We start from the raw sequence: 9,488 nt of genomic DNA, 5'->3' as shown, positions 1-9,488 counted from the left end.
CATAGCAGCACCCTCACCTGCTGCCCATTGACTTTTTGCCTGATCCCTGTGCCCTGGAATCAATTCGCCAGGTGAACCTGCCTCCCTATTAAACCTAAATGTGCTGGAACATTGGAATAATTACTAGTCAGCCCACCTGAGGAGTCTCAAGGAGCCCCAGGAAGGTGAATCTGGCAGGGAGAAAGACTACGAACCCTACCACAACACTGACCCCTGGGAGGGCCATGGAACCCCACTCAGAGAAGAGCACGGTTACCCAGAGAAGCCCATCTCAGCTCCAGACCCCTGAGCATTGACGTTCAGATGCAGGCATAGAGTTTTCCAGGACAGAGGCCAGGCCAGGTCTCTACCCAGGTCTCCATGACCTAGTGCAGAGAGTACAAGGTCAGGCCTAAATGTCCTCACTGCAGAAAGCACACGCTCTCGTCTAAACATCAGTGTAGACAAGACTTGGAGAGGTCTAAATCTACCATATAGACAGAACTTGGTCAGGTTCAAACTAGTTTAGGGCTGGTCTCCCAGGAGGCACAGGTCACACACATGCAGGGTCTCTCACGGTTGGTAGGGGACCCACCCTCCTAGGGGAGCAAGAATGTAGATTTTTTGAAGAAGAAATCATCACTGGGCTCCACACTTCACACACATCAGGAAACTGAAAGAATCCATGTCATTAAACATTTCAACAGGCAAAACAACAATGTTACCAATTTCTCTGGCCACATGATGGTCAGGTCCAGGGGAGATCCAGGAACTTCTCAGAGTGCAGCCCAGTGTCCTGTAAAGACAAACAGGAAGTGGCCTGATTCCAGCATCACAGGCTTCCAGCAGGAGGTGACCACACTGGAAATACTCTGGAAAAATACATTATCAGTATAAAAATATATTGTTGAAATTGCAAGCATATTAACTATTATTTGCAAACCTAAAATATTCTTAAAATCTTGATCTTTGTGCACCCTGATCTTTGCGGTTTCTATTGTTTCCTTTGGCTCATAGTTTCTAGGTAGAAGCAAGCCATCATTTCAAACTACTTTCATCTAATTCTGTTATTTGTTATATAAATGAAGAATCACACTTAAAAATAAAATTCCTGCCAAAAATTAGTGACTCAAAGAGCACATGAGCTGCAGGAACTTTTTCTTATAACAGTTTCATTTTTCTCCATAAAGAAAACAGAAAACATAGGCCCCCTGATTTTTTGCTTCTCTGTTCAAACTGAGCTAGAATGAAATTGATATTCATATCAACAGGTAACATTTTGGAGGTTTGAAATGTCATACGAGGGTAACAGGGCCTGGAGAAAAGGGAATGCTCCTATGCTGCTGGAGGGAAAGCCTATCATAAAAATAAAGCTAAAACTCAAATTGGACTTAATTATGACAGTATGTGAAAAATATAGAGTATGAACCAAGGGTCTACATATAGCAGGCAATATGTGAAAACAAATCTGATATCTCAGATGTGAGAATAAAGGTTTTTTGTCAGATACGCAGCAAGGTATTCACAAATTCTTTTAGAATACTGCATGTATCTTTTCAAATTATAGCTTTGTCTGGATGTATGGCTAGGAGTGGGATTGTTGGATCATATGGTAACTGCAGTCATGAAATGAAAAGATGCTTGCTATGAAGAAAAGCTATGACCAACCTAGACAGCATACTAAACAGCAGAGACATTACCCTGCTGACAAAGGTCTATCTAGTCAGAGCTATGGTTTTTCCAGTAGTCATGTATGGATGTGAGACTATAAAGCTGAGCACTGAAGAATTGATGCTTTTGAACTGTGGTGTTGGAGAAGACTCTTGAGAGTCCCTTGGACTGCAAGGAGATCCAACCAGTCCATCCTAAAGGAAATCAGTCCTGAATATTCATTGGAAGGACTGATGCTGAAGCTGAAGCTCCAAAACTTTGACCACCTGATGCAAAGAACTGACTTTAAAAAAGACCCTGATGATGGGAAAGATTGAGGGCAAGAGGAGAAGGGGTCAACAGAGTATGAGATGGTTGGATGGCATCACTGACTCAATGGACATGAGTTTGAGCAAGCTCTGGGAGTTGATGATGGACAGGGAAGCCTGGCATGCTACAGTCCATGTGGTCACAAAGAGTCAGACACGACTGAGCAACTAACACACACACATGTGCATCTTTGAGCAGTTTTAGAGACATGCATTGCTCCCTATAAAGGTCCCATTGTGTTGGGACCAAGGTCCACTTCCCAATAAAAGCTGTTCCTTGAGCAAATTCAGTCACTGACCAGGTGGCTCATGGTGAGACCACCATGTCAGCTGACATTTCCTACATCTCAGGCCTCAGATTGACCATTCCATTTGAGGTGTAACAGTTTGCCCTGCTGATACAGCTTCACCTCTTTCTGTATGACTAGATGAGTTGTTAATGATGTTTTTAGGATTCTGTAAGATTAACAGCCCTCTGATAGCAAGATATATGTCTTAAAGTTACACCAGGACACGGGGATTACACCATGAGCCTAAGGGAGTTTTTCACCAAAATTAGTTTCTTGATGGAATCTTCTATTTTTAAAAATTTCCCATTTTTATTTATTTATTTATTTTGATTAGTTTGTTTTTGTAGAGAACCATCAACTTTTTTTTTTTTTTTAATTGAAGTACAGTTTATTTCGGAGAAGGCAATGGCACCCCACTCCAGTACTCTTGCCTGGAAAATCCCATGGATGGAGGAGTATGGTAGGCTATAGTCCATGGGGTCGCTAAGAGTCGGACACAACTGAGCGACTTCACTTTCACTTTTCACTTTCATGCACTGGAGAAGGAAATGGCAACCCACTCCAGCGTTCTTGCCTGGAGAATCCCAGGGACGGGGGAGCCTGGTGGGCTGCCGTCTGTGGGGTCGCACAGAGTCGGACACGACTGAAGCGACTTAGCAGCAGCAGCAGCACAGTTTATTTACAACACTATATTAGTTTGGGGTGTACAACAGAGTGAATCACTATTTTTATGGATTATACTCCATTTAAAGTTACTACAAATAGAGTCTATATTTCCTTGTGCTGTAGAATATATCCCTGTAGCTTACTGACTGTATACCTAGCAGTTTCTGTCTCTGTCCCGACACCGGTCTTGCCCCTCCCACCTCCCTCTCCCCCCTGGCACCTCTAGTTCTCTGTATCTGTGAGTCTGTTTCTGTTTCATGGATAAGCTCACTGGTGTCATGTTTTAGATTTCACATAGAAGTGATAACACATGGTATTTCTTTTTGTCTTTCTGACTTACATCACTTACTATGATAATGCCTAGGGTTATATTGCTGAAAACCCGTTATTTTAATCTTTTTTATAGCTGAGTAGTATTCAGTATGTATCTCATATATGAAAACCTAGGTATATATTTCATATATGAAAACTAGGTATATATTTCATATATGAAAATATGAGTATATATATTTGGAGTGTGGAATTTTACTATAACTTATAATGATAATAATTCTTACAACTTGGGCTTGGTAAAATGTGTTTCACTGGGACTTCTACAGCAGTAGTTTTTAAACTTCGGGGTGCTTCAGAATCAGTTTGAGGATTTATGAACCCAAATTGTCAGATTGCAGTTTCAGAGCTTCTGATTTAGTAGATTTGCAAATACCAGTCTGGTGATTATAATGAAAATCACTGTGTCTTTTGAGTAATGCTGTTAGAGACTGAAGATAACCCTTCTAATTCAAGTATACTGTCTTACATCTTAATACATACAAAACTTTTACTTTGAAACTAGCAGATTGCTAAGTGATTTCCATTTATAGGGCATTGCAAACTGAAATCAATATGTAGGTATCAAAAATAATGAAAATAAAATGTGTTTTCAGAGACACTGATAGAGGAACTTAAGTTTTAAAAAAACATATTTATCCTCTAATTAGATTCATTGGCTACACTTGACTGATAAATTCTTTGTAAAGCAAAAATTGTGATTTTTAAAAATTCTCATCAAAATTAGTTTCCTAATGGAATCTATTTTAAAAAAATCTCCCGCTTTTATTTTGCTATTTGCTGAGTAATATCTATATATCTTTCATATATGAAAAGACACATATATTTCATATATAGCAATACAGATATGTATGTCTTATATGAAAATATAGGTATATATCTCTTATATGACAATATAGGAACATATCTCATATATGAAAATAGAGGTATGTATTTTTATATCATAAAATTAAAAACCTTCATAAATTAAAATTTTTCAAACAATTAAAGTCTGTCATTGCATGGTTCCCAACAAACTGTGGAAAATCCTTAAAGAGATGGGAATACTAGACCACCTTACCTGCCTCTTGAGAAACCTGGATGCAAGTCAAGAAGCAACAGTTAGAACCAGACATGGAACAATGGACCGGTTCCAACTGGGAAAGGAGTACGTCAAGGCTGTATATTATTACCCTGCTTATTTAACTTCTATGCAGTGTTGTTGTTGTTCAGTTGCCCAGTCGTGTCTGACTCTTTGCGACCCCATGGACTGCAGCACACCAGGCCTCCCTGTCCCTCACCATCTGCCAGAGTTTGCGCAAGTTCATTGCATTGGTGATGCCATCCAGCCATCTCATCCTCTGATGCCCTCTTCTCCTTTTACCCTCAGTCTTTCCCAGCATCAGGGGCTTTTCCAATGAGTCATTTGTTTGCATCAGATGACCAAAATCCTGGAGCTTCAGCTTCAGCATCAGTTCTTCCAGTGAATATTTAGGGCTGATCGCCCTTAAGATCAGAGAAGGTGATGGCACCCCACTCCAGTACTCTTGCCTGGAAAATCCCATGGGCGGAGGAGCCTGGTAGGCTGCAGTCCATGGGGTCATGAAGAGTCGGACACAACTGAGCGACTTCACTTTCACTTTTCACTTTCATGCATTGGAGAAGGAAATGGCAACCTACTTTAGTGTTCTTGCCTGGAGAATCCCAGGGATGGGGGAGCCTAGTGAGCTGCTGTCTATGGGGTCGCACAGAGTTGGACACGACTGAAGGGACTTAGCAGCAGCAGCAGCCCTCAGGAAAGTCCTGTGGCAGGTATTAGAGATAAATTTCAAACACAACTGACTTTCATGAAACCAATGTCAAAGGTCAATTTTCCTCATACCCTTTAAGGAAATAAGAAAAGAGAAAAAAAGAACCCAAACAACCATAGGAAAAAATGCTCAGCATCCTGAATTATTACAGGAATGATGCCCATCAAAACGATAACAAGAAATCAAATCTCATTTGACAGAATGGCCATCCTAACAGTCTGCAAACAGTAATGGAATCCCCCTTCAAGTTCCCTGTGAACATACATTGGCAACAACCCCTTGAAGGGATAGCCTGCATAGGGCAGAACAAAACAGTCGAGAGAGGTAAAGCTAGGATTCTAATACCCACACCTGGCCTACATTACAAAACACCATCATTCAAAATGACACAACCACCCCAAACTTCGCTGGAGTTGTACTTCCAATTGCCAAGACAGACCCAAGTAAAGGTCCACTGGCAGATAAAGTCTTAAAGAAATGTGGTACATATATACAAGGAGCTATTACTCAGATTTCAATTATCGCCACTGAAATTATGAAATGATGCCAATGGTTCCCACAAGGATGGACCTTAGAGGAAAATACACTAAGTGAAGTCAGCAACAGAAGAAGAAAATAGCAGATGATGTCCTTTGAGGACAAAATTGAAAAAAAAAAAAAAAAAGAGATACAGAGGAAGTAATTTACAACCTAAAAAGAGACTCTAAGATCAAACACAAACAATTCCAAAGGAAAAAAAAGGAAAGTGCCAGATACATATTAGGAGGTTGCTACTACCTTATACACAGAAATGTATATCTGTTATAGGTAATCCAGAAGGATTATCTCCTTTCACATATACAAAAATCTGTATCTCTAATAGATATTCCACAAGGACCTGATTTTCAGCACAAGGAATTCTACTCAACCTTGTTCAATAGCTTCTATGTCAAAAGAATTGATAAAAAGAACAGATATGCTGTGTGTGTGTGTGTGTGTATATATATATATATGTCTTAACTGAATCAGCTGACTGTACACTGAGAATCACAAAACTGCAAATTGACTACAACATAGCATTGGTATGAGATTAAAGAAAAGAAAGAAAAGTAATGCCTATTATATCCCCTCTGACCTTGCTGACTTGCACTGCTATCCCATCCCTGGACTCTGAGTAGACTAGAGTTCCAGGACTGCACTGGGGTGGGGTCAAGACAGCCCAGCAGGGTGCCCTTCATAGAGACTCCTCTTAAACCTGTACTGTCTGGTTTGCCCTGGCTGGAACAGACTCCCTAGTGCACCCCAACGATGGTGGGTTGATCCTCTGGCCTCCAGGGCCAGGGTAAAGTTACCAAGTATCCAGGGCCCTGGTGCTGGGGTTCCCAACTGAAGCCTCCTTCCTGAGGGTGCAGCCTCCTGGGCACCTCAGCAGGGAGTGGTGCTCCAGGTAGGCATGAGTCTGGAGGGGAGGGGTAAAGCTTCAGGAGGAAGAAGTAGTGAGACTCAAGCGTTTGGGTGTTTTCTCAGGCACCTTCCACTCTAATTCACAGCCAGGAAGTCGCCATTCCCTAAGACTCTGGGTGTAGGGGGAACCAGTTAGGCATGAAGAAGTGCTGCCACCTTGTGGACATTTCTTGGAACTACACTTGCCCACCAGTGCTTACAGCTGCCCCCAGGAAACGTCATGCAGTGGGTATTGCAGAAATTAATTCCTACCACCACTGACTTTCAAGAAGCCAATTGTAACAGGTAAATTTTCCTCACACCCTTTAGGGAGAAAAAAGGACCCAATCAGCCCAAGGACATGATACTCCGCATCCCTACTTATTACAGGAGGAATGCCAATCAACACAAGAACTCAATTCCCATCTGACAGAATGGCCATCCTGACTATCGGCAAACAATAAATATGAGAGAGACCATGGAGATGATCGAACCCTCCTTCATATTCCATGGGAATGGACAGTGACAACAGCCCCTAGAAATGACAGCCTCCACAGGCCAGAAAGAAAATTTCAATAGAGCTAAGCCCAGAATTTCAATACCCACACCTGGGCCTATATTACGAAAAACAGTCATTCAAAATGACCCATGCACCCCAACGTTCACTGCAGTGCTATTTACAATAACCAAGACACAGATCCAAGAAAATGTCCCTCAACAGGTTAAATCTTAAAGAAATGTGGTACATATATATACACATATATACACATATACAATGGGCTTTACTCAGACATGAAAAACCGCCACTTAAATTATGAAATTCTGCCAATAGTCCCCACAAGGATGGACTTTGGAGGAGAGATCCAACCAGTCCATCCTAAAGGAGATCAGTCCTGGGTGTTCATCGGAAGGAATGATGCTGAAGCTGAAACTCCAATACTTTGGCCACCTCATGCAAAGAGTTGACTCATTGGAAAAGACTCTGATGCTGGGAGGGATTGGGGGCAGGAGGAGAAGGGGACGACAGAGGATGAGATGGCTGGATGGCATCACCGACTTGATGGACGTGAGTCTGAGTGAACTCCGGGAGTTGGTGATGGACAGGGAGGCCTGGCGTGCTGCGGTTCATGGGGTCGCAAAGAGTTGGACACGACTGAGCGACTGAACTGACTGACTGACTGACACTAAGTGAAGTCAGCAACAGAGGAAGAAACTAGGCAAAATTTTGAAAAGAAATAAGGGGAAGTAATTTACAACACAAAAAGAGAGTCTGAGAATTGAAACACAATGAATTTCAAAGGGGGGAAAAAAAAGAAAACCTGGGGATGAATTAGGAGCTCAAGAAGAGAATGGCAACTCACTCCAGTATTCCTGTTAGGAGAATTCCATGGGCAGAAAAACCTGGTGGGCTACCATCCATGGGTTTGCAAAGAATCAGACATAACTGAGCAACTAACACTTAATACTAACATATACCCAAAAAGCTGTATCTGTAATATATAGTCCACAAGCATTATCTCCTTTCTTCATTCTTCCACATTTACACAGAAATCTGTGTATCTAACAGATAGTGCACAGACACCCAATGTTCAACACAGGGAGTTCAATTAAGTTGCTCAGTCATGTCCGACTCTGCGACCCCATGACTGCAGCACCCCAGACCTCCCTGTCCATCACCAACTCCCGGAGCTTGTTCAAACTCATGTCCACTGAGTCAGTGATGCCATCCAACCATCTCATTCTCTGTCTTCCCCTTCTCCTCCTGCCTTCAATCTTTCCCAGCATCAGGGTCTTTTCAAATGAGTCAGTTCTTCGCATCAGGTGGCCAATGTATTGGAGTTTCAGCTTCAGCATCAGTCCTTCCAATGAATATTCAGGACTGATTTCCTTTAGGATTGACTGGTTTGATCTTCTGGCAGCCCAAGGGACACTCAAGAGTCTTCTCCAGCACCACAGTTCAAAAGCATCAACTCTTTGGCATTCAGCCTTTTTTATGGCATTCTTTATGGTTCAGCACAGGGAACTTTATTTGAAATTCTGCAATAACCTCTAGGGCAAAACAACCCCCAAAAAGAATAGTATGTTAATACGTGCTTAGTCACTTCAGTCATGTCTGACTCTTTGCAACCCCATGGACTGTAGCCCACCAGGCTTCTCTGTCCGTGGGATTCTCCAAGCAAGAATACTGGAATGGGTTGCCATTGCCTTCTCCAGCGGATCTTCCTGCTGCTGCTGCTGTTGCTGCTAAGTCGCTTCAGTCGTGTCCGACTCTATGCGACCCCATAGACGGCAGCCCGCCAGGCTCCCCCGTCCCTGGGATTCTCCAGGCAAGAACGCTGGAGTGGGTTGCCATTTCCTTCTCCAGTGCATGAAAGTGAAAAGTGAAAGTGAAGTCGCTCAGTTGTGTCCGACTCTTAGTGACCCCATGGACTATAGCCTACCAGACTCCTCCGCCCGTGGGATTTTCCAGGCAAGAGTACTGGAATGGGGTGCCATTGCCTTCTCCATGGATCTTCCTAGAGGATGTTAATATATGTCATTTTGAACCAGGTGCCTGTATACTGTAATACTGACGACAAGCACCAAATGGCAGATCAGCCATATTCCTGTATAGCATTGCCATTAAAGAAAATCAAAGCCTAGTTAATTTCCTCCCACCTCCCTGACTTGGGCTGCTATCCCAAGTCTGAGCAGCCTTGGCTGCTATGACTGGCCTGGAGTGGGACTGAACAGCTGGGCAGGTATCCTTAATTGAGCCCCCTCTTTAACCCATACTGTCTGGTTTGCTCTGGCTGTGACCAGACATCCTAGCTCAACCAACGGATGGTTGCCCGACCCCCTGGCCTTGAGCTTTGAAAAGTAACATGGTCCCCAAATCAATCCTCTTTCCTGAGAGTGCAGCCTCCTAGGCACCTCAGCAGGGTTCTGTGGGCAAGGCAGGGATGAGTTGAGATGTGAAGAGTGAAGTTTTAGGGGGAAGAAGAAGTGGGACACAAGCCCTTGGGTGTTTACTCAGGCACATTCCACTCTAA

The 9,488-nt window shown here is 42.9% G+C and overlaps 1 long non-coding RNA gene across 1 annotated transcript in view; it reads right to left on the bottom strand.

The window, feature by feature from the left end:
- Window positions 1-678: 678 nt before the first annotated feature.
- The window catches only part of LOC138984361 (uncharacterized), a 29,353-nt gene continuing 20,543 nt past the window's right edge, over window positions 679-9,488 (bottom strand). Inside the window, exon 3 of the long non-coding RNA XR_011461625.1 lies at window positions 679-775. This is a non-coding gene — a long non-coding RNA (uncharacterized lncRNA). The remainder of the gene's footprint in view (window positions 776-9,488) is intronic.

The sequence above is a fragment of the Bos mutus genome, chromosome 21, assembly GCF_027580195.1.
Source record: "Bos mutus isolate GX-2022 chromosome 21, NWIPB_WYAK_1.1, whole genome shotgun sequence".
Taxonomy (NCBI): Eukaryota; Metazoa; Chordata; class Mammalia; order Artiodactyla; family Bovidae; genus Bos; species Bos mutus.
Note: the sequence above shows the minus strand (reverse complement) of the source record. Positions and strands in the feature narration are given on the sequence as shown.